This window comes from Phalacrocorax aristotelis, chromosome 5, assembly GCF_949628215.1.
Source record: "Phalacrocorax aristotelis chromosome 5, bGulAri2.1, whole genome shotgun sequence".
Taxonomy (NCBI): Eukaryota; Metazoa; Chordata; class Aves; order Suliformes; family Phalacrocoracidae; genus Phalacrocorax; species Phalacrocorax aristotelis.
The window spans coordinates 27637227-27660879 of NC_134280.1; positions in this window are offsets into that span (position 1 = coordinate 27637227).

Below are 23653 nucleotides of genomic sequence, written 5' to 3' on the forward strand. Positions count from 1 at the left end.
GTAAATGCCAGTTCTCATACCCGCAACACTAAAATGTCTGTGACAGGTTTCTTTAAAAATTCAGTTAGATTATACAATTATTATAGTTGCTGTTATTATGCTTTACCTAAATGTTTCCCCACATTAAGAGGGTCTCATTTTATTTCCAACTTCCAGCTTTCCTGTCCTGAAGGCTTTAATGCAGGTTACAATCACATGATGACAGTGACTGCAGGTCCAACAAATCCTTGCCTGAAGAGAGACTAAAGAATATAGACATGTTAAGCTCCCAGCAGACCTGCGAGGTGATTCAAAGCCTTTCTGTACTTGTTCTGTGAGTTTAGTTTTTCAGGAAAGTTGAGTGAAAGCTGTTGGCTTTTTTTTTTCATAATACTTTTTCCAGGTTTGTTCTAAGTGGTTTGGAATCTCTTTGCTTTTGCAGAAACTACCTCAAGTTACTTCAGTCTCAAAACTTTGTATATGATGGAGGAGGTTCATGTGTTTAAGGCACTGACCCAGAGTCTATCCAGTTCTAGTCTCCTCTCACCTGCTATTGCTCCTTGTCATGGGAAAGGCAGGGCAGAATTGCTCAAAGTATGTCCAACCTACTGGATATTTTTCAGTCAAGCATATGAAACTTCCTGCTTGTTTGTGTCTCTTTAATTATTATTCACCACATCTGCCATCCTCACCAATTTGAGCATTATCAACACTTTAATGATCTATATCTAACAGGGAATGTTCTTGCTACAGTGAAACCGGTATTTTTACAGCTTTAGATTGTATAACATGGAAACATGTATAACATGGAAAAAAGATCAACATGTTAATAACATTCTTGCATACTCAGTTCAAGAAGCACCATCTGTGAAGATTACTCTGACCTCACACATCAGTAAGTCATCTCCAAATTCTAGATACATTCCCATCCCTCCAAATCATAGGATTAGAATCAGAGAGTTATTAAGGTTGGAAAAGACCTCTAGGATCATCAAGTCCAACCATCAATCCAACACCACCATGTCTCCTAAACCTTGTCACAAAGTGCCACGTCTACATGTTTTCTGAACACCTCCCAGGATGGTGACTCCACCACCTCTCTGGGCAGCCTGTGCCAATGCCTAAACACTCTTTCAGTGAAGACATTTTTCTTAATATCCAATCTAAACCTCCCCTGATGCAGCTTGAGGCCATTTCCTCCGGTCCTATCACTGGTAACTTGGGAGAAGAGACCAACACCCACCTCACTACAACCTCCTTTCAGGTAGTTGTAGAGAGCGATAAAGTCTCCCCGAGCCTCCTTTTCTCCAGTTCCCTCAGCTGCTCCTCGTAAAACTTGTTCTCCAGCTTCGTTGCCTTTCTCTGGACATGGTCCAGAACCTCAGTGTCCCTCTTGTAGTGAGGGGCCCAAACCTGATTACAATATTCAAGGTGTGGCCTCACCAGTGCTACGTACAGGGGCATGATCACTTCCCTAGTCCTGCTGGCCACACTATTCCTGATACAAGCCAGGATGCTGTTGGCCTTCTTGGCCACCTGGGCACACTGCTGGTTCATGTTCAGGCGGCTGTCAACCAGCACCCCCAGGTCCTTCTCTGCCAGGCAGCCCTCCAGCCACTCTTCCCCAAGCCTGTGATGTCACACGGAGTTGCTGTCCCAAGTGCAAGACCCGGCACTTGGCCTTGTTAAACCTCATACAGTTGACCTCAGCCCATTGATCCAGCCTGTCCAGATCCCTCTGCAGAACCTTCCTACCCTCGAGCAGATCAACGCTCCTGCCCAGTTTGGTGTCATCTGCAAACTTACTGAGGGTGCATTCAATCCTCTCATCCAGATCATTGATAAAGATATTAAGCAAGACTGGCCCCAACACTGACCCCTGGGAAACCCCGCTTGTGACCGGCCACCGACTGGATTTAGCTCCATTCACCACAACTCTCTGGGCTCGGGTGTCCAGTCAGTTTTTTACCCAGTGAAGAGTACACTTGTCTAAGCCAGGAGCCACCAGCTTCTCTAGGAAGGTGCTGTGGGAGACAGCGTCAAAGGCTTTACTAAAGTCCAGGTAGACAACATCCACAGCCTTTCCCTCATCCACTAGGCGGGTCACCCTGTCATAGATGAGGTTGGTCAGGTAGGACCTGCGTTTCATGAAGCCATGCTGGCTGGGCCTGATGCCCTGGTTGTCCTGCACATGCCTGGTGAGCTCACTCAAGATGTATCACTCCATAATCTTCCCTGGTACCAAGGTCAGGCTGACAGGCCTGTGGTTCCCCAGACCTTCCTTCTGACCCTTCTTGTAGCTGGGTGTCACATCGGCAAGCCTTCAATCGTCTGGGACCTCCCCTGTTACCAGGACTGCTGATAAATCCTAGAATCATGGAATCATAGAATAATAAAGGGTAGAAAAGACCTCTAGGATCATCAAGTCCAACCGTCAACCCAACACTACCATACTTCCTAAACCATGTCGCAAAGTGTCACATCTACATGTCTTTTAAATACCTCCAGGGATGGTGACTCTACCACCTCTCTTGGAAGCCTTGAGGTGCCCAGAGCTGCTCTCTGGGCAGCCTAGAGGTGATGGAGAGTGGCTTGGCAAGCTCTTCTGACAGCTCCCTCACTATTCTCAGGTGGATCACATGTGGCCCCATAGACTTGTGAGTGTCCAGGTGGAGCAGCAGGTCGTAAACTGCTTCCTCCTGGATTATGGGGGTTTATTCTCCTCCCCATCCCTGCCTTCCAGCTCAGAGGGATGAATACCCTGGAGATAACCGGTCTGACAGTTAAAGACTTAGGCAAAGAAGGCATTAAGTACCTCAGCCTTTTCTTCATCCTTGGTGGCAATGCCGTCGTCTTCCCCCCCATCCAATGAAGGATGGAGATTCTTCTTGGCTCTCTTTTTGTTGTTAATGCATTTGTAAAAACATTTTTTGTTAACCCTTACAACAGTGGCCAGGTTGAGTTCTAGCTGGGCTTTTACCTTTTTAATTTTCTCTGTGTGACCTAATGAGATCTCTGTACTCTTCTTGAGTTGCCTGCCCCTTCTTCCAAAAGTGGTAAATTCTTCTTTTTTTCCTGAGTCCCAGCAAAAGCTCCCTGTTCAGCCAGGCCGGTTGTCTTCCCCGCTGGTTCGTCTTGTGGCACTTGGGGACAGCCTGCTCCTGCGCCTTTAAGACTTCCTTCTTGAAGAGTGCCCAGCCTTCCTGGACCCCTTTGCCCTTCAGGATTTCCTCCCAAGGGACTCTCTCAACCAGTGCCCTGAACAGGCCAAAGTCTGCCCTCTGGAAGTCCATAGTAGTGGTTCTACTAAACCCCTTCTGACTTCACCAAGAATTGAGAACTCAGTCATATCATGGTCACTAAGCCCAATACAGCCTCCGACCAGTACATCTCCCACCATTCCTTCTCTGTTTGTTGGTTGAAAGTTACATTTCACAATGGCATCAGCTAGTAAGATGAATTTACGTTAGTGTAAAACTAGAATGAACTTAAAAATAAATGGACAAAATAAGAATACAGTTTTCATCCCAAACTAACATCTGTTACTGTTTAATATTATGAAAGGAAACTGATCCAGCCAGGTTTTAAACTTATGTTTTGCACATGCACAAAGCACTGCTTTTAGATAAATTTTGATTAGGAACAGCAGGAGTTCTGGTTCCATAATTGCATGTCTGACTAGACTTGTGGTCTATTGTATACTTAATATCGGTCTCCAAAATTTTTCTAATCAGGTAATTGCTAGTTTATCATGTAGACAATGGATCCATAAAAGGGTTGTAATTGCATCATTATCATCCACAGTGGGCTATAAAAGAGCTATTATGGAATGAATAGTCAGTGTTTCGACCCAAGTATCTATGGATGCTCCTTTATTTACAGAGAACAAAAGGAAAAACCAGAAGTTCTAATGTTTATTTGCTCTCTGGCAGCCTAAAGAAGATTTAAGTGGGTGTCAGTTTAAAAGAAACTCAGGAGATAGGGCATTAGTTTCCCTGCATGTGTAGCTTTTTAATTCCTGGAGGTTTTCTGTGGAAATAGGAGAAACAGGGTCTTGTTCTGCTCCCACATGATATTAGTAACTGTCAGAACTAGTTTTGCAAATTAAAGCAACAAAAGCCTAAAACAAAACAAAACTCCAACAAAAGCTTAGTAAATCACATAATGAAACCTTCCAAATTATGAGGCTTGAATTTTATGTCCACTTATAAAATCATTCCCTGTTTAATCTCACAATGAACGTCCCTTCATCTCCTTCTTAAATTGAAAGTCCAAAGGTTAGAACCTTAATACAGAGGAGAATAACCTTGGGAAATTCCTAGTTAAGAGAGTAATACTGACTGACTTGGTATACAGCTATTTGGGTTTACCTTATTTGTACACTGCAAATACGGTTTCAAGTACAGAGTAAAAATCTCAACAGTGTCTGATCTAATCATTGTGGATTATATAGTAGGCGATACTAGTTGATTTCTGTTAAATAAATAGTATCTTTAAAAGGTTTTATTATTTAATCAGCTTAGTAATTTATTGTATCTTCATTCAGATGTGAATGTTTATGAGGTTTACTTATTTATTTTAAAAGATATTTTAATGTTACTCTTTTACTATTTGTGGCTAGAACTGAAATTTTCAGAAGAACGTGGGAACAAATGATCTTGTTGGGTTTCCTGCATATCCCAAGCCAAGGTACATTGAGATCTATGTGCACATGTGTATATGCTGTCTTACATCTGAGGAAAGCAAGAAAAAAGAGAAATATTTATTCCAAGAAAAAGAAAATACAGCATTTTTTTTTCATTGGGAGAATTGAAGATATATTTTAAAAGAGGCAATTTTAAAAAAGTTCATAGAGTATGAAAACAATATAAGAAACTAGAAAACTAGCAAGATGGAAAATGTTAAAAGTAGCAGAAACAAGAATAATCTTAGGAGCTTTCTCACATTACTCAAAGCAAGCAGGAAAACCTAGTAACAGTGATTCAGGAAAGTCAGAGCTTGACAAATCATTCTGTTCTGTATTAGGAAACAGGTAGATATAGCCCTTCTATAGCTAAGGGAAATTTAGACACAAATATTTTGAAACCAGCCAGTCTAAATAACCTTTGGGAAAGGGGTTTTTCCAGGCAGGTGTTTAGCTGCCCACGTCTCTGAGGTGGCTGGTGGGCATGAGCTGCATTGCTCATTCTGGCTCTGGAGGACTCAGGAATGCAGCCTGAGAGCATGGGGTACCTCTGATACCTGGTGGACACTGAGGGAAGTCCCACGCCTGTTCTTCCTACCCTGCTACTCTCCTCCTCTGCCTCTGCTCCTGCCTCTCAGCTCTGTACAGCCCCCCAACGCTCACATCCTTCTACAAGCCACTTCCAGCAGTACGGCAGAAAACTGTCTGCTTTGCCCTTTTGCTAATTTAGTTTTGTGCTGGATTAGTGAGCTGCTGCATGTCATGGCAATTCAGAATAATATCGTAGATGGCACCATGTAACTAATGAATGCAGGCAGATGGGATTGTGCAGCAAAAGGATTTGGAGGGGGGAGACTGAGACTACTGTCTTTCAGCAATGGTAACCAGTTGGAATCCAGTGATGCTCCCTCTCCTCCTTCTCATGCAGCTTCATCCTTGTTGAGAAGCACTCACGTATATGCTGGGCTACCCATGAGACACTGCTGCAGGGGATGGACTGTGGCATGTGGGTTGTACATCTCTCACCTGTCTTGCAGACACTGATTTTCAAGAATTGCTCAGCCAGCATCACTAGAGGAATAAATTGAGCAATTAATCAGGATGAAGCTCCACAGAAAAGGATCCCAGACAATGTTCGTATAAGCCTGCACTTGGTCATAGACTGTGCTCTTCAGGCACTGCTTTCACTGAAAGAGAGTCAGACACTGTAGCAAGGAAGAGAGGGGACTTGGGTGAGTGAAACAGTTTGCAGACCTGTATTGGGCTTCCCATTCTTTGCCTTTTTGCTCATTATATTTAACCAAGGCTTATTGATTAAATCCACTCAAACAGACATTTACCGATGCTGATTAAACTCAGTAAGTGTTAGCAAACATGTGAGTCAGTCATGCTGTCTCCTACCGAAGGATGTTCTGTTCTTCCTTTTCTCTCCTGCCTTCTCTGATCTGACAGCTAACCTTTGCACATGGCTTTTTCTCATGATTTATACAGGGAATCTTTTCAGTTACAGTGACTCACTAATTTCAGAGCAGCTTTAAGAGTGAAATGTTGGAAGCACGTAGCCAGGAGCAGCAAGGAGCATTACAATAGTCACAGGCAGAGGCTCAAAGCAAAAAGAGAGCCTTCTTCAGCTTTCTGGAAATTTTTCATATTGTTCCATTACTTCAAAAGCCTGATTTCGGTCCCTGAAAAACTTTGAAACGCGGTTGGTAAAAGTAACTACATAATGTAATAAGCTTCATTCAGACATTTGGCATATTGTTCCTATTGACAGCTATTTGTTTAGATTCGTCTATTAAAACCATCTAATATAGATTTATTGATACAGTGTAGCATTAACTTTTCAGCTGGGACTTAAGCAGGAGGTAGGAGGTTTTACACAGGCTTTGCAAAGATTTGCAACCATTCCTACCAGTACTGAATATTCATATCAACGAACTGGAAAGTACACATAGAATCATGGCAAATAAAGTATACAGATGACCCAAAGATGGGCAGAGCGGTGACTCTCAACAAAGACAGGCTAGGCTAGTTGAAGCAAAGTGTATTCAGATAGAGCTAAGTGCAAATTATGTCTAGGGACAATGAATGCGAACCATGTGCCCAGCATAAGGGACTATATCTTGGAGAACAGTGACTTTCAAGAAGAATTAGGGTCAAAAATGGACAACTAAACAAACCCTTATGCTATCACTAAATACATACACCTAGGGTGAAAATGAGAGAGAAACCATTTTCACTTAGAATCTTTCATTGACATGATAAGGACATTGATATGATATGGATGATATGGAAACAATTTATTCCATTCTAGTATCTACAATTTAAAGGGGTATTGAAAGTGAAAAAAAAAAAAAAGAAGCCACACGGGTGGATGCAGAAAAAGAATGTTTTTGAATGACAGAGGCAAAGAATTCAGTCTGTTCACTGGAAAGGGGTGCTTAGACTACCATGCACAATTAACCGCTGCAGAAGAAATATATATTGCAGATTCTTTAACCTAGTGGAAAAAGCCATAACAAGAACCAGTGCTTAGAAGCTGAAGCCAGACAAATTTAAATGATGCATGCTAGATGAACCTTAGATGAATATTACATGTTATTAGATGAACCACTAGAATGAGTTGCTTTTGGAGGTCATGTACTTATAGTCACTCATTTCCTTCAAGAAAAGAATCAGTGATCTTCCGTAGGATAGGCTCTAATTAAACACAAGTCATATATTAGTGATTCCCAAAATATGGGGTTAACAGGTGTTTAGCAAGTCACAAGACAGCAGTATCTGATGGTCCTTTCTGCTTTAAACTGCATGAATACATGCAAAATGTTGAACACAGAGGCTTGCTTTTTAAAGTCTACTTTCTAATGATTTTTACCTGCTTCATTTTAAAGAGTTAACTGAGTTGGCCAAATATCTTTGAAAATAATACTGTAGTATGCAGAAACCCAAATATGTAACAAATGTGTAAGCACAGGAAAAAAATCTTGCATGTCTCAAGATCCTGACTTCATTAGAAGATCTTTACAGAAGGAATGCCACTCTGTAGTCATTAATTCTCTATTTTTCTGGCTTGCTACACATACGGCAACTACGTCTGGAAAGTAAGGAACTCTCACTGATTCATTCTAGACTCAGGTTGCAGCCCTTATCTGCATATACATATTATTTCTGAAAGGAAAAAAAATACGGAGCTATGAATTTTAACAGAAGATTTACTGCATTCAATACTTGTTCTTACGAAATGGCATGATTTGTGTGTGCACTTGCTTGTGAGGAATAGCAGAAGTGGCAAAGGGGCAATGCTGCAGCCTCTTTCCAGCACCAGAAAAATGGCTTGTTTCCTTCCCTCCGGGTAGTGCTGCCCACTCAGGCTCGCAGTGGCAACCTCACCTGTTCCCACTTTGTCCAAAATATCTGCAAGCATTCACAGGCTCCTCTTTCACGTGAGTTCTGAGTTCCTGATCAGAGGGTCACTGTTCTTTCCTAATCTATTCTGTCTGCATTTCGATACAAGATGACTCACACTCTCGTATTTGAAATCAGTGTTCTGCCATGACCATCTGCTTCAATATTACTTTCTTCTGCTTCATAAATATGAAAGAGAAAAAATAACTCTAAATGCAAAAGGAGAGATTGCCCTGAAATTATTCTATAGGATTGATCACGACATACTTACTTAAAGTAGAAATTTAGGGCCACTCTGATTCATTTTATCCAACCAACAGTTTTCAGGACAGTGCTTTAACATAACTGGCAATTGAATATGAACTGACTTATATTAATTCAGATTAGCAATTGATTCAAATATATTTTGAGATGCAGCTTACTGCCTTGCTATGCTATACTCTCTATAATCTTGATAAGTATAGGCTTTCTGTTCCCTAGGTGCACGTTAATGCTAACATGGTTAGCAGCACACTTGTGTTATCACCGTGTCTCAGGGGGATGTATCTGTTTGGGGTCATTGATTTCCTCAGGGCCAGGATCTCACTCAATGTTAATGAGAGCTTCACATCTGGCATTGCTGTTGAACATGGTTTCTGATGTGGAGGTTTCCCTGTCCCCTTATTTCTCGACAGGCAGCCTGGGGAAGGGCTCTGATGCCAGGAATCTCACGGGGAGTTTTCGGGCAGTACTAAACACTGCTAAACTGAAGAACAAATCTGTGGTCACAGAGTTGTGATACATGTGCAGTTTGTGAACCAAGAATTGAATTTCATGTGTTGCCATTCCTTGTCACTTCAAAATTAGACCGGCAAGGTAATAAATAAAAAAGCTAGTTAATAAATAAAACAGGTGAGAGTGCCATTCATAAGCCAGTTGTACACTCGTGAGAATTTACATGCAAGGCTCTCAGGGAACTTGCATTCAAATCTGTTACTCCCAAACTTACTTGCAAAACAACTCTGTTGTTGACAGTAGGAAACAGAAGAGCTTTTGCTTCGCTTTATTTATTCCTTACATCTGAGTACTGTTCATCCCTGAGATATCTTTTTCACAGTTTTTAGCACTACTAGTGAAAATCTGTATTTATTGGTAATTTCCCCCGATCTCAATGGGTCAGAACTTTATTTCATATTGTGCAAAGAAATATAGTTGTAAAGGATCGTTTTGCAAAAGTCTCAGTATATGCAGAACCACAAAACGAATTCATTTTTACTGAATGCCTAAATTCAGCAAACATAAAACAATCAGAAACGTCCATTTGGATATGTTGTCATGAAAATAGTGATGGAGAATAAGATAGTCCTGGCTCCCAATGAAACAAACGACCTCTCTTAGCAGAATCTGTCTCCATCCCTTTCCTTTGAGGAAAAGATTTCAGACTGTTCTTTACCAGAAAGAATCACAGAGTCATTGGGTTAGGTCTGCTTACCATGTGTGGGACTCTAATAGATGGATGGGTTACCTCTCTGCTCATGGTTTTGTATATTCATATACACTTATATGCAGTGTGTATACAAATATACAGCCACTGAGTTATATAAATAACAGGTGATCAGCCTCATTCGTGCCAAAAATTCCTGCTAAAAACCTCAGCCTCAGTCATCAGCTTTCTTTTGGGAGCTGCTCTGTTTGTTGAGAGAGATCTGTGTTTGTTGAGCTCTTTCGCTCTTGTTGTCTGTAAGTGTGTAAATTTAACATTACAGGCAGAAGAGAAGAGTCAGGGTTCTGTGCGCAGGAGTCCAGCTCTATCAGTTTCTCACTGATAGAGTTTCATTCGCACACACTTTCATTCACACATAGTCCTGTTCCTACAAATGAAATTCATTTTATTTATCCTATATACCCTCTAAAAGAGACACTTGTTCTCTTCGTGAGCACTGTGGAAATTGTCACTAGGGGATTCCTAATCATGTAGAAGAATCAGATTTTCTAATTATAAAAAAAGGAAAGCATCTGAGGATGGTCATATTACTGATTTCCAGGAGGCTCTGAAAGTATTTCTGTTCAGGATGGGAAAAGATTAAAATGCCATTTGCATGACTGATGTTAAACCTTCTATCTTGTAGTCTTGTAAATGAATTGCTGCCTCACAGGCACTTCATGTTATGAAAACATTTTACATTCAACAGGAATAATTGTGCATTTAACTTCAAAGTTACAACCTGCCTTGGGTATTAATTTGTCAGGTCCACACTGGAACCGTAGAAATGTCAAAAGAATTGGCTCAGGATAGAGCTGTCATACACTGCAAACTATTCAATTTTCTCTGCCATCTCTACTGCAGATATTGAATCAAAATTTCTCATAGTTCAGGTAAACTGAAATACTTGACAGTCATTGAGGAATGTTTAGTCCGCTTGAGTGAGACTTCTGGGTAGTATTATAAAATGAGGAACTATTATATCGTACCACTGCCAGCTTGCTCTATTGCTTTCAAATTGGTTTTGTATGCACAAATAGCTATGGAGCTAGGGTACGTTCCTCATACAGACAGTTATTTAATCTCTTTTAAATTAAAAGGAGGCTGTGAAGTTAGTTTTATTTTTGACTCACTGCAGTAATGAATGCTTGCAAAGGGATAACGGCTCTGGTAATACAAGCATGAGTAACGCCCAAGTGATTTAATTCACTGACTCTACAACGTTCCTGTCTGTTACGGAACCATTCGGTATTAAGATCGTAATTGCTTTATGGGATCTGCTGAGAAATGCAATAAAACACCTTAGAATTTATGCCAGCTTCAGATATTTGTGATTTCAAATCAGTAGGAAAGTTTTCACTATTTTCCACTTTTATTTTTTAATACCAGCGATAAGAATCAGATGATCATAGAATAGTTTAGGTTGGAAAGGACTTTTAAGATCATCAAGTCCAACTGTACACCTAACACTGCCAAGTCCACCACTAAACCATGTCCCTAAGCACCACGTCTACCCTTCTTTTAAATACCTCCAGGGATGGTGACTCAACCACTTCCCTGGGCAGCCTGTTCCAGTGCTTGACAACCATTTTGGTAGAGAAATATTTCCCACTAGCCAATTTAAACCTCTCCTGACGCAACTTGAGGCTGTTTCTTCTTGTCCTATCGCTTGTTACTATGGAGAAGAGTCCAACCCCCACCTCACTACCACCTCCTTTCAGTTGGTTGTAGAGAGTGATAAGGTCTCCCCTGAGCCTCTTTTTCTCCAGGCTAAACCACCTCAGTTCCCTCAGTTGCTCCTCCTAACACTTGTTCTCTAGACCCTTCACCAGCTTCCTCATGTAGGGCACAGAGATGATGATGCGTGGGGCAGGTTAAACAAAACAAACTGAGATAAACCTAATGCAATTACATGGCACCTAGGGACAATCCACTTATAATTGGTGAAGGATTCACTGTTCATGAAGTTAAAATAGTAATGTCTTTATTTGGCAGGAACTATTTCACAAAGGCAAAGCCTTTACAAATAAAACTCATCAACTCAAGTAATGCATTAGTTTATACATTAATGAGTCTTTTGATCATGACAGAAACCTGATTCTGCACCATGTCTTTTGCTACTGAAATAATTTGCCTGAATAAAATACATGCAGAGAACTGATATGACAGTCAATCATGAAGTAGTAGTTTATTCTCAATATTTACTGAAAATCTTTCTTAGAATTTGGTAACATTACTTCAAATACATCTTTACCTTAAAAATCGTGATGACATGGGAGCTGCAGCTAACTTTAAATAATATGTAATCTCTTCAGGCTGCTATTCTGTTTATTATGTTTATTTATTACACCATTGCTTCAAAATTATTTAATTTGTTTTATCTTTACATTTTCTAATTTATGTTTAACATTTAACAAAATGAACCCTTTCGGAACTTTCCCAACCTAAATTCAAAGGGGGGGAAGATGTATTTGTAATTCAAATCTGGTATTTCTGATTATTTCTACATAGCTCCTCCATAACAACTTGATATTATGCATTAGAGAGCTCTGAAATATTTGTAGGCTAAATGTCTCTGAAAACATATATTAAACGGGAAAATGGTGCTATCACCATTATTGGAGTAAAATGTTCTTGTTAAATCTTCCCAATAAATCAGTCAATGAGGCGGTTATTTCATTTCTATGATCTAATGACTTCTGCTACTTTTAATTAAAAATGTATCTAATCATGTAAACATTATTATGAGCAAAACATTTTCTACTTATGAGTTTTTAAGTGTCAGCAAACACATCTGGAACTTTGCTTAATAGATAATAGAAGTGTCCAATTTTGCCAAGAACAAAAATACAGACAGCAAATTTCAGCAGAAGGATGAAGTCTTGTGTTTATTTGAAGCAATCTGTAGAGGTGATAGATAACATAATGAAGGCTTCATTTAACCACCACCAGGAGTCCATTAATTTAACAAGGTAAGTGCTTTCAGAGAGGACAAGACATGCTGAAATTTCAAGTGATCTGATTTCTATGTTTTCAGCACCTTCTGTAAAAAACTGCATAAAACCTGCAATATATGATAGTATGTAATGACTACATTTACAGAGAATTGAGCAGCTGTCAGTCAGTCCATCAAGTGGCACAAAGTCAGAGGACAATGCTGACTTCCCACAGGGTTGGCTAACCACTGTGGCTTCTATTCAGGGATGTGGATGTACTGAAATGTGTTAATCTGCGAGCATGTTCCAGTGGGACATTAAAAATTTAAATGAAGGGAAAGAAACATTTTTTACCACAACTGGTGTGCATCAGAGCCTTGGTTGCCGGCTGTTTCCCAGAGCTGTGGCAGCAGTTGGGTTGGGTAAGTGCTGGAGTTGGTTCAAGGTGAACGTCTGAAGGAAGATGTTATATCTACACCAACCAATTCTCTGTGGTAGAGAGATATCTCAGCTAGCAGGAAAACTGGGCTGTACAGGTGGATGAAATGGTGACACGGTGAAGCCAATGGTCAGCGCTGTCCCTAATTTCCATGGGGCTGCATTGCTTTTTCTATGCTGTAGTCTCTGAGGTATTGCAAAAGTTGCATTTGCTGCTGAAAGGAAGACTGTGTCCTGTCAGATGTTACCATTAACCTGCCTGCTCGTCCCACTGGGGTCAGTGGGGACCTCCAAAGTTTCTTTTTCTTTGCTGTAGGGCTGAATATTGTGAAGTTGAGAGAGGAGGCAGAGGCTGCCTGTTGTCCAGAGCAGCAGCACAGTTACGTCAAAATGATCATTCGTCTGGCTGGGCTTCACCTTGAAGGCCCACCTCACCAGGAACAGAGGCATGGATCAATCCCACTCAGCATCTGGCTTTTACAGGAAGTGCTTAAATTAGTATTTGAGTTGCTCTTGGCTCTCTGTACAGCTAATAAATGACAGAGGCATGTCCGGAGTGTGATTTAGCTAATCCATCAAATCAGCTAATCCAAATCCAAGAAACGCTCATCTTCAGCAAAGTTGCATTCATGTAGGTCATGAAGAAGCCAGGATTTAAATAACAGATATGTCAAATCAGGTTCCTAAATATCTTGTCAAGCTTTTTCTACTATTCTTTTTACAAAGTCTCATTGAAGTCAGTGTTTCATATGTGATGTCTTTTATCAGCTAAGGATAACAGCTTTGACACCACTGAAAACTTGCCATAAGAGGGCTCAGTTAGGGTCTATTAATAATTTGAGGATTATTTTGAATGGACTATTCAACAGATGATTATTCCTTTATTATATTCCCTGTCAGTCATTATTTCACTCTCCTGCATAGAAAACCTTATGTTGTTAGCTAATGTTCGTTACGTAAAATTGCTGGATTCTTGGTCCACAAATTAGAGGGGAGTAGTAAGAATAATAATGAGTTACACCTAGCAGAAATAATAGAATTTTCATTTAGACATTATTTAGACTGCATCGTGACTGACTGCACAATAGTGGCAACGTGTAATTGATGTTTAATGTTTAACTAGATTATTAACTCTTATGAAATCTAAATTTTGGATCAAAAAACTCAGTGTTTGAGAGCATCTTCTAAAATACCATTTGATAACCTGCACTTTTATTACTAAATTAATAATGTATCAGCACTCTTTTCTAGTGAAAAAAAGGGCTTTGTTCAAAGTGCTGATAAGCAGCAAGGTATCATGAATGTTGTCAGACTTAAAGCATGCAACTTTATCAAACAGAAAGTAAAACCATGTTGTTACTGTTCTGTACAGGAAAGTCACAATGGAAACTTTTGTTTGGATAAAGGCATCTCAAGGGTACCAAAAGCGCTTTATTCACCAGCGTCAAAGTGAAGCTGCATTTAATTTAGAGGCTTGTTCCGTTTTCTGGAACAGCTGCTAATCTGTTTCTATGGGATTCTTTCCTGATTCACTGCAGAGTGCTTTCTGCCTACACTAACGTATCAGTCACATTTGTGTTCCCTGTAGGATTGCAGGGAAAGCATTAGGAAGTATGGGGTTTTGCAGGCAAACAACAAAATTAATTCATATACGTAGTTGGATATTGACATCCATCTTTTAATGTAAAACTTCATCTTCTCTGCAGTTACTAAGAAGTGCCCTTTTGACTGAGTGATGACCGTTCTGGTCCTCATGCCTGTCTGTAACCAGAGCAGCCAAGGTGCGCTGGCCAAGCAATTCCTATCGTGCCATGAAGGGAGTCAACAGCTCAGCTCCCACGTGGCATTGGTTTGTGATTTAGATGATTTGTGCTTGTGAGTGCATGCTTGAGCTGTGGACCTCACTGTTGGCATCTTTGGCTTTCAGGTCTCCCTAGTTCAAATGCGCTGGCTTCAAAATTAGCATCACTTGCCCTAGACGCTCTAGTGTGTCCCTGTGAGTTGCATCAACAATGCAAATATTTTCAATATTTTACAGTTTATTTTTTTTATAGGGCACAGCCCTTCCTGTGATAAACCGGAATGCAGCCTTATATCAGTGTGATTAGTTTTCAGTGAAAGTGCACAGAAGTCATGGGCACACTGTTGTTTCTGAAATGAAGTTCCATTTCAGCAGGGAGCTAAAGGCGGCTATAAACAATACACTCCAAAATTGTCCTGTAGGCTGACAGGTACGTACATAACAAAACCCTTATACTAGAGAATCATAAACTTTACTTAAAATCTATGGACAAAGTATCACATTGTCCATTGCGCATAGGGGTTACTGAGGGAACAGGGGACCTGAGCAACAAAAATCTCATTAAGTTACTATGATTTTTTTCCATACAGGATCAGTGCAAAATTAAAGGATGATGCCAAATCTAATCTGCTTGAACAACAAAAAGACATCAGAAATACAGACAGCACTGGCTTCTTTATGAGTTTATATGCAAGTACTACAATATTTATAAGTTCATACTTGTGTAATTATATTCACTGCTACTGACTACTGATTATATATACAACTATTTTTAGCTGTTGGCTTCATGAAAATAAAAGAGAACTGTGTGTACTGATAAGTAGCCATTATGATGAGGAGAAAGAGAATATCATAGTTTTTATTCTCATGTCATGCTACAAGTGCTCTCCTTGAAGTTATGCATCTGACTGTATGTATTCTTAATTGGTAATTGTGCCTTCAGTGCTTTCAGCTGATAATATATGGATTTTCTAGGAACTTTTACTTGAGTAAATTGTCGTATTTAGCAGTCTTATCCTCTCAGATCCTTTTTCAAGCCATGGAAATTATTTCTTGCTGTGCTAAGGCAGCAGGACTTTCTCTCTTAAGTCTTATCATTCCATTAAGTAAACCCGCTGAGCAAATAGCTGTTATTATAACAGTGTAGATTTTCCTTTGCTCCACTAGAGTGAAAATAAGTTTGATAATTGACCAATATCTTATAGCATTTATCCAGTGTCTTAATTTAATGCAATCCTTATTCAGGTGTTCTGTTGTTGCCTATAAACACCAAAAAAGTGATCAAGTCCATGTCAGTAAGAAGTTCTGGTTCAAGAGGAATGAACCACATGGGCTGTGACTTGCTGGTCAGCACAGAACAACTGTCCTCCAAAGAAGAGTCTGATTCTTACTCTCAGTGTTTCAATTTGTTGGCTATATCTCTACTCCATTTCCTTTCTTTTATATATTCCTACACTGTTGATCCCACCATGAGTTTAAGACAGGGTTTTCAAAGGATTCAGATAAATGCATGTACCCAAATCCAACTGATTTTGCACTATATGGGTGAGGTTTTTCATGCACTGTAATTTTCCTTGCGTCTCCTTAAGTCATCAAGAAATGCTGACTTCTTGGAGTAAGAGCTAGATAGAATGAACCTGTCTTTTTTCACCTCAATATCCAGACACTCCAGCAGAAAGAGGAGGAAATCCAACTTTTTCTGAATACAGTGGGACAGACACCATGGTCTTCCACTGCAGAGTCCCTGCAGTGCAGAATAAAATTCCCTGTCAGCATTCCTCACCTAAGAGTAAGCTCTGTAAGAAATCCTGCTACCACAGGGGCTGTTTCCCTATATAAATTCAGCTGCTAGGAAGGATTAACATTTTTAATGGCAGCTTTTGCACCATCTTTTCAATAGGAGGCCGTGGATATCAATCCCCTTCCTGAAGAGCTGTCAGGACAAACTTCTGCAATGATCATCTTTCAAAGTCTCTGTCTTCATTCAGCATCCTGTAAAATGGAGAAGGCTGCTCTCCTTTGACTCCAAGCTCCTTTTGTGACAAGCCCTTTAGAAAGTCAGAGATAATCAGCATGGTGGAACAGGCATCCACTTTAGAGGACAAAAGAAAGTTAAAACAAAATGCAAGCCCTTAGCATTATTTAAATCCTCGTTAACTTTATTAAAGGCTTTGGATTTAGATGCCTGAAGTATAATGTTTTGTTTTTATATCTAAAGGCATAGGAGAGGAACAAAAAAAAAGCAGAACTGTAAGAATTCACCTTTAAGAAATGGACAACATTTCAAAATAAGGGTAAAAAAAAAGGAGCTAATTTCAGGTCAAAACACAGGCAAACCTCAGAAATGCAAGGGGTATTACTTTCACATTGAATACGCAGAGGTACATGGAAAATCTTTTTCAGATCCGGTTCCTAAAAGTATCCAACATTTCAGTTTTCACATCACAGCTTCACTCAATCTGAGAACAGATTGAGCTCACCTAGCTGCTGTGTTTAAGAAAGAAATAGAGCCTGAAAATATGGTTTATGTTTTCACCTCCCATGAACTGTTTGGGCTTGTGTCATTCTTGATGTAGCTATATTTTAATCTGGAGACATTCTCCTGTTAAGTCCAGCATAAAAGACCCACAGACACTCTATGAGTTGAAAACCTCAGACTCTTGATGAAAAACTATTAGTATTCCATAAAGCAATTTTGAAGTAATGAGTTTATGGTCAGGGAATAATTCAAAATAACTCAGAGAAAAAGAAGTATGTGTTATGGTAATCATGAGAGCAATTTAGCGTTTTATATGTCTTGCCTCTGATCTTTACTCAATGATCAAGGTAGCTCCCCTGGATAGGACTGAGTGTGTCAAGATGTAAAGTCCCTTTTCATTTCTTGATCTTGTGCTATTCCTTCATATTTTTTATTTTTCTTTCTTTTTTTTTTTTAAGTGCTTCAGTTTACTCACTATTTATAGTTCCCACATTTAGATATGGGAAGAAACTATAGTCACATCCTTTGTACCCCACAAGGACTTTCTCAAAACAGAGTAGCTTGTATTTTTCCAGTTTCCATTTTCCCTTTTTAACATGGCACTTCCTGTTATGAAAAAATGACTCGTATAAGCAAACACCACAATAAATGTTCAACTCATTAGGAGTGCAGTTTGTAGTACTAAGTTGATTTTGCTGTGGTTTACTATCCTTTGGGAGATTATTGACTAATCCATAAGAAATTAAAAATAACAATAGCCATATCTGCATAAGGTAAACAGTGAGTTGCATATGGAGATAAAGATAACTGTTTTTACATTCCTCCCCACTTCTCAGCCTTACCACGTAATCCTAACACAATAAATAGCTAAGAATTATGTTGCATTTGCAACCCCTTTACTTCTACCCTCTCAGCAGTGCACATGGCTGCACACACTGCTATAGTAATAGATGTGTATTAACCAGTTGATACTATAAATAGCATGAATATAGATAACACGTAAACCTAGTTTCTCAAGGAAAACTTGGATCCAGAAATCTGGCTCAGACACTACGCTGATGCCTCTGGGCTTTTAAAGCATCTTTTTCTGGAGTGTTTTTGCTGTGGAATCTTTGAACACCACATATTGAGAATTTGTTGGGAATTCCCTATTTTCCTTACAAACTTCTGTGCTTATGTTTGGTGGATGCAGTTTTATTCGCCCTTCAGCATTACACAAAAAAACTATGTGAATGATAATGGAGAATGAATGGGATGAGAAGGCTGACGGCAATAGCAGCGTCTCTGCCAAACTACATAGTCATGCAGCAGTGAATGCCTGAGCCCTTGCACTGCCCTCAGGTGCAATTCAAAAATCTAGATGTGATTTCACCTGATTCACCTATACATTGGTTGTGGCTGGAAAGTCAAGCTCCAAACCTCTGACACAATCCTGTACGCAGTGTAAAACAGTGGAAGATCATATCAATGCGCTTGACTAGGTCAGAGGTTCTCATAATGTGGATTGTGGTTCCCAAGGTGATGAGAAAAGCCTTCATAGAGGGTCACACAATATTTTACACCAGAGTGATTTAGCAGCAGACCGTTTTCCCAACATAGAAGAGTGAAAGCAGGCCCTAACTAGTGGTTGCAAGTGACTCCAGTACCTCCAGGCAAGCCAATGCCGTAACTGCTGAAGGCTGAGCGGTTCCTACAGACAACTACAAGGTTGAAGGGGATTAACAGAAAACACTCCAGATCAGGCGTAGGTTTTCTTCCTTCCTCCCACAGGAGCTCAGCTGATCCAGAAATGTCAAAAGACCCAAAAGAGGGTCACTATAACTTTCTAAAATTTGAAAAATCCTGATCTAGTACGATCTTTTCTGGCTGCCCCAGAAACCTTGTCCAGTGCTTTTCTATGTAATCTAGTTGATGTTTCTGTTTGGGAATATTTGTTTTAGGCAAGGAATCTGACAGCAATCAATGTTTTTTAACATGTCAAACTCAGAGATAGGCAGCAGAGATTTGTGAACTCTGTTAGATATCATGAGAGCCAAAAGCAGAAGCATCATCTTGTAAATGTTCTGTTGAAAAAATAATATTTAAAACTTTTAAAATCCATTTGTTTTAAGTACAAAACGTTTACACAGCTTGTGGGAAATCAGTTTTTGGGACATTAAATGTCTGTTTCTACCGTTATGCTATCTCATTTCTCCCTCTTCCCAAGCAACCAATAAAACACAGAAATGCCTATAAAAATAGCTGTTAGAACCAGTAAAATAATGTATTTACTTTTACAAGCTACTTCACCCAAGGATTTTTTTTTTCTGGAACACATACTGTGCAGCAAGTACTATCATGTCTTCTTCCCCTCAGTGGCAGGAAGATGCCTGATCATCAGCTAACTATTTTTAAGAGTGGCATTGTTTTCACATGGCCAGCATTGAATCCATATGGTCTTTACTTTTTCTTGTCTTGTGCTTTCGTCTAACAGATATTTATGTTTGAAAGTACTGGAAAGCATTTAGCTTTAGAATCTATTCCTACCTTCTGGCACTCTGCTTAATTTCCAAGTTTTTACATCAATGAAGGCAGTATTTCAGCATGGATGTATTTTTCTGTTTCTTATATTTACCTTCCAAGTCAAGCGTTCAGTGCTATTGAGGAAACAGAGCGAGCTGAGGACTTGCTGAAAAGGGGCAGTTTTGTCTAAAAGTTTTTAAGCCCTTTTATATGAACCAGTACATGGAAACAATCTTTCAAAAGCATGCATGATTTTAATAGGAATTGTATAGTAAAAACCAGCTAAAATTGTATGTTGGATGGTAAAAGATCTAAAACCTAAATTTAGCTGAACTCATTGAAAATATTTTTTATGAATAAGGACATGCTGGAGGCTATCTTAGTCAGCAGGGTACTTCAGTATGTGCATGGGCATAAGTACAGTTCATCTGCAGAATCAGAGTTACGTTGACCTTGTTTACTTCCAAATATGATGTGTAATCAGTGTCTTCTGAGGTTGGAATGTGGCTGATGGCACACCCTGTCTTCTTAGAGCCAGCAGTTCCTTGTGTGATATGTCCCAGGGGACATGATGATTTGCACTTCATGTCACATGGGGATGAAGTAGATCCCTGTGCCCTAAGCAGAAGTTAATCTCGGCTCCACCCGCCTATTTGCTAGCATATACATTAAAAGAAGTTCAAGGTATGGGTGGTGAATGTGCACATTTAGGGTGCCATGAGTTGAACCACGATCCTCTTGGTGCAGATGAATGCTTAGCTGTACATTCTTCCATCTGCCTCTGATAATCATAGTCGTGCATTATTATGCAGCTATGAAGGGGCAATCGTGCAAAAGTTAGTCCATGCCGTCTTATTTTGTTCATTACATTTGCCTCTTTGAAATGTACACAATAATCCTCATTTGTGCCCTGCAGGATTAAGCTCCTCTACCAGTCATTTCTTTGTCTTCAGAAACTTCTAAGTTTCTGTGCATGGGTCCAGACAATTTTGTGATTGTTGGTGGCTAAATTTCAGTGTTAAATCCAGGGAATCCAGTATGCAGTGATGCATCCCAGATATGAAGTGGCCGTTGGCCACCCAGCAAGCAAGGGTGAGACTTTGCAGGGAAGTGAGACATATCAAACAAACAAACAAACCAAGAAGTCCTGGCAAGGCATTTATTCTGTGGCTTAGCTGACTGCTGCATGGCAAGGAGTGACTCTGGTTAACTGGAAGGTCACACAGAAGGAAGAGTGAGTGTGGAGACAGTTATCTGTGATTATTTCCAGTTTCAAAGGGGTTCGGGAAGATACATCATGCATCTTCTGTCTGCACAGCTCTGACTTGTGACCTTTTAAAGATGTTTACCCACCACCAGTTACGTACTTTGTCTTTATTTACCTTTAAAATTGTAGTTGCTTTTCCTGACACCAGGCAAAGCTAATTTCTTTCCTATTAGAGACAGCAACAGAAGAAACTTTCATCCAGAGGAAGTTCAGTTCAGGTGCAGTGTCCATGTCACTGCCACCATCGTGCCACATAGCCTGCATTTATGGTTGGACTCAATGATCTTAAGGGTCTTTCACAACCTAAATGATTCTATGATTCTATGACGAGCTCTGCTAACTCTCAGGGGGTTTTGAGGTGCTCCCTGGTGCTGGTGGTGTGAAACAGGAGCGCTGCGCTGGAGTTGCCACTTCTTTGGCAAGAGGCTCCTGCCTTAACCTATCTGGTATAGAAACTGGCCATTTTCATGTAAATGCAAAATGAACAGTATTTAAATAAAGTGAAGAGTCTAAAAAATAATTAATATATTTGGAAACATTACATGTTGATCCCCAGAGAAAGACATGAATGTAAAAGAATCAAGCTCTAGAGAAACAAATTTTTTCAAAGACCTGGCTTTAAAGGAACTACACTAAATATATTGATGGTAGAATACAAACATGAAAATAGCATACAACTAACCTGTAAAATATGCATAGATATATATAATGCTAAGAAAGAAGAAAAGTGGCCAGCCTGTTGGAAGTAGATCTTAGCCACACCTCAGAAGTTAAATTGCAAAGGCCAAAAGTGTCTTTACATCTGCAAGTGGTAAGCTCGGCATGGGCATGAGGTCAGTGTCAGAAAACACCAGCCTATAAGCCACCTGTATCTACAGAGATTAGATCTGAGATACAGCCTAATTTTTTTTACTCTGAGGTTACCTGGATCATTGGGGTTTTGTTCCCTTTGGGCAATTCTAACTATCTGCCACTAAAAATGATCTGTGCATATGCCCATTTATTTGATTCCTTTTCGTTCAAAATCTCCCTTTTGAGCAACTGAGGGTAAAACCTCTCACATTCTCGTATAAAGGTCTAGAAGGTGCTAGTATATCCTCTTGTATTGTCTTTATATAGGGTACCTACTTGCTATTAGAGTTAGAAGCAGTGTTTTGTTTGCACAGCATCTTGCACACAGGGATCTTGGCTTGCTTCTTGTTTTGTCACAAGAAATGAAACAGTAACTGTTCCTTCTTGCTCTGGTCTGGCTCCAAGGCAGGAGCTGTGCACCCACCAGCTACAAGGCTGTCAAGCAACTCATAGAGCTACCTGGAGGGGGGAAACTCTCCCGCCCAACTGCTCCTCCCCTCTGCAGCTCTCACCCTTGTAATCCAGTGGAAAAGAGGAAAAAAAAAGCTATGTTGCAGGCAGAGAGGGAATGGGCTCTGGTTCACCAAGAACATGCTGGGTTTTGTGAGACTGCCTCTGATTACACGGTATGGGTATAGATTGCATAGATATTGCCCTCCTATGTATTTCTTTCCTGTCTGACTCCTGTCAGGTGATTTGAAGTGTCTAGATCTTGATTCTGTTGAGAAAATAGCAGGGACTCTGTGAAAAGTGATGTGAATAGAGTTTTACCTCAGCAAGTTTGCTGATGATGCCAAGCTGGGAGGAGTGGCTGATACACCAGAAGGCTGTGCTGCCATCCAGCGAGACCTGGACAGGCTGGAGAGCTGGGCCCAGGGGAACCTGATGAAATTCAAGAAGAGCAAGTGCGAGGTCCTGCACCTGGGGAGGAACAACCCCAGGCACCAGTACAGGCTGGGGGCTGAACTGCTGGAAAGCAGCTCTGTTGAGAAGGACCTGGGAGTGCTGGTGGACAGCAAGCTGACCCTGAGCCAGCACTGTGCCCTTGTGGCCAAGAAGGCCAAAGGTATCCTGGGGTGCATTAAAAGAAGTGTGGCCAGCAGATCGAGAGAGGTTATCCTCCTCCTCTACTTTGCCCTAGTGAGGCCACATCTGGAGTGCTGTGTCCAGTTTTGGGCCCCCCAGTTTAAGAAGGACAGGGAACTGCTTGAGTAAGTCCAGCAGAGAGCTATGAAGATGATCAGGGGACTGGAGCATCTCCTTTATAAGGAAAGGCTGAGGGACTTGGGTTTGTTTGGCCTGGAGAAGAGAAGTCTGAGGGAGGGGATCTTATAAATACCTATAAATATCTAAAGGGTGGATGTCAGGACAATGGGACTAGGCTCTTTTTGATGGTGCCCAATGACAGGACAAGGGCCAACGGGCACAAGTTGGAACTCAAGAAGATCCACCTAAACATGAGAAGAAACTTCTTTACTGTGAGGGTGACAGAGCAGTGGCAGAGGCTGCCCAGGGAGGGTGTGGAGTCTCCTTCCCTGGAGACATTCAAAACCTACCTGGATGCGTTCCTGTGCCCCCTGCTCTAGGTGTGCCTGCTCAAGCAGGGGGGTTTGGAGAGGATGATGTCCAGAGGTCCCTTCCAACCCCTACCATTCTGTGATTCTGTGAATGTTTGTGTGTTCAAGGGTCCCTTCCTGGAGCTTGCTTAGAGGGCTGTTAGAGCTTTCCTGTAGAACCAAATGGCCTGAAACTGGCTGAGTGATGCCAGTTAAACATGCTACCTTGAAATACAGAGCCAAAAAGTTTCCACAGTAAGGAGAAAAATAAATAAATTTCTAACAGTTTGGG